At 58.7% G+C, this 2,500-nt stretch overlaps 2 non-coding genes across 2 annotated transcripts in view; both read right to left on the bottom strand.

The window, feature by feature from the left end:
* LOC149408487 (large subunit ribosomal RNA) overlaps nt 1-1,830 on the bottom strand; it is a 4,064-nt gene extending 2,234 nt beyond the window's left edge. The window contains exon 1 of the ribosomal RNA XR_016305561.1: nt 1-1,830. This exon is cut by the window's left edge and continues 2,234 nt beyond it. This is a non-coding gene — a ribosomal RNA (large subunit ribosomal RNA).
* Nucleotides 1,831-2,241: 411 nt separating this feature from the next.
* On the bottom strand, nt 2,242-2,403 carry LOC149408486 (5.8S ribosomal RNA). Its single transcript, XR_016305560.1, has one exon. It is a non-coding gene; the product is annotated as a 5.8S ribosomal RNA (ribosomal RNA).
* Between the last annotated feature and the right edge of the window lie 97 nt (nt 2,404-2,500).

Here is a 2,500-nt window from a genome sequence, read left to right as displayed (position 1 = left end):
TACTACCACCAAGATCTGCGCCGACGGAGGCTCCAGGCGGGCTCACGCCCAGACCCTTCTGCGCACACCGCCGCGGCCATCCTACTCGTTGCGGCTTCAAAACGATCGCACGGCCGGAGCCGCACGAACGCCCCGCTTGCCTGCAACGGTCGAGTATAGGCTGAACGCTACAGCGCCATCCATTTTCAGGGCTGGTTGCTTCGGCAGGTGAGTTGTTACACACTCCTTAGCGGATTCCGACTTCCATGGCCACCGTCCTGCTGTCCTGAGCGACCAACGCCTTTTATGGTATCCGATGAGCGTTCATTGGGCGCCTTAACTCGACGTTTGGTTCATCCCACAGCGCCAGTTCTGCTTACCAAAATTGGCCCACTTGGCACTCCCATCCGAGCTCCTACTTCATCTTCGAGCAAGAAGGAGATCTCACCCATTTAAAGTTTGAGAATAGGTTGAGGCCATTTCGGCCCCAATGCCTCTAATCATTCGCTTTACCGGATGAGACTGTGCGAATGGCGGTCCGAAAAACCGTCATGTTTCTCGAGCGCCAGCTATCCTGAGGGAAACTTCGGATGGAACCAGCTATTAGATAGTTCGATTAGTCTTTCGCCCCTATACCCAGTTCGGACGATCGATTTGCACGTCAGAATCGCTTCGGTCCTCCATCAGGGTTTCCCCTGACTTCGACCTGACCAGGCATAGTTCACCATCTTTCGGGTCCCAGCGTGTACGCTCTCAGTGCGTCTCGATAATCGCACGGGGGCTTTCTCGAAACGCCTCGGGAATGCGGCGGGGCGTCTGACGACGCCCGCGCATCTTCCCTGCGACCGGCTCGAGGCCGGCCTTTCACTTTCATTTCGCCTCTGGGTTTATCAGTGTTCCCAATGACTCGCGCACATGCTAGACTCCTTGGTCCGTGTTTCAAGACGGGTCCTGTGAGTGCCCAAAACAAAACCACCGCCGACCGGGACGCGTCCCGTCCGAGAGCGCGCCGCTAACGACGGACACCCGACGCGCGACACCCGCGACGCACTAGACGCCGGGGGCCACGCGAAGGACGCCGCTGCAGCGCGACGGACGCCCGCGAGGGGCGGACGCGATCCTCGTTCTCTACCGTCGCTGCGTAATGTACGCCGCGGCCGTGGACACCGCGGCTCCGCCTCGCAGAGCGAGACGGGTCAACCGCACGGCGCATTCGACCGCGGCGCGACGGGTCGCGGTGTTATACTAAGGGAGAAGTGCACGCGCTCCGGGAGCCTGACGGCGCACCCGCGCACCCACCGCCCCGACCCGAAAGCCGAAGGCGAAGGTTTGCGCGAGGCGCGAGCCCCGACGGAAGACACGATGAATCTCCCCGTTCGCTCGTTTGAGTTCCACAGGTTTACCCCTGAACGGTTTCACGTACTCTTTAACTCTCTCTTCAAAGTTCTTTTCAACTTTCCCTCACGGTACTTGTTCGCTATCGGTCTCGTGGTAGTATTTAGCCTTAGATGGAGTTTACCACCCACTTAGGGCTGCACTCTCAAGCAACCCGACTCTAGGGAGAGAGACCGTCGCGGCCGGCTACCGTCACCACGGGCCTGGCACCCTCTGCGGGTAAGCGGGCCCCGTTCAAGATGAACTTGGACAGGCAGCCGTGACTAATGACCGCGCGTGTATGTATAACTCTCCTCCCGAACGCTACATTTCCCGGCGGCCCGCCGGGGCCGCAGGATTCAGCGCTGGGCTCTTCCCGTTTCGCTCGCCGCTACTCGGGGAATCCTCGTTAGTTTCTTTTCCTCCGCTTACTGATATGCTTAAGTTCGGCGGGTGATCTCTCCTGATTTGAGGTCGACAACAAAAATTTTATAAATTCGAGAAGTACGCAAAGCAACAGTGTGCGCGTATTCTCGCCCGTGCAGACTCTGTCAAGCGGGCGCGAAACCGACGAGCGTCCGCGGAGGTGCGCGCGGCCGAGAGCGCGAAGATCGCCCCGGACAGCCGACCGCTCGCGCGGTAGACTGCCCAGTTTTCAGCGTCGTCGCTAGCTCAAGGCTCGCACGCGTTCCTCCGCGTTTGGTATAACGCAAGCGGAAATCGCGCGCATCGAGAGAGCACTTCGTCAAATTTAACCGGACGCCGAGGTCCCGGCGCGCGTCTCCGAGGAGACGACGCGCGCGGGCCCCGGCGACGCCGGCAACGCTCGCTCTGCGCGCCCCCGTCCGAGGACGGGGGCGAGAGAACAGTCTGGTCGCATTGTGTGCGCGACCCTCAAACAGGAGTGGTCCGTCGACAAACTACGTCTTGCTCGGACCGCAATGTGCGTTCGAAATGTCGATGCTCATGTGTCCTGCAGTTCACACTCTGACGCGCATTTAGCTGCGTTCTTCATCGACCCACGAGCCGAGTGATCCGCCGTTCAGGGTAATAATGATAAAACAAACATAAATAGATACGTTTTAGTTTTCGGTTTTTACAATTTGGTTTGCGTTTTCGAAATGTTTATAATTCCATTCGACAAAAA

The sequence above is a fragment of the Hesperophylax consimilis genome, unplaced genomic scaffold, assembly GCF_061612785.1.
Source record: "Hesperophylax consimilis isolate HC1 unplaced genomic scaffold, BYU_Hcon_1.0 scaffold_252, whole genome shotgun sequence".
NCBI lineage: Eukaryota > Metazoa > Arthropoda > Insecta > Trichoptera > Limnephilidae > Hesperophylax > Hesperophylax consimilis.
Note: the sequence above shows the minus strand (reverse complement) of the source record. Positions and strands in the feature narration are given on the sequence as shown.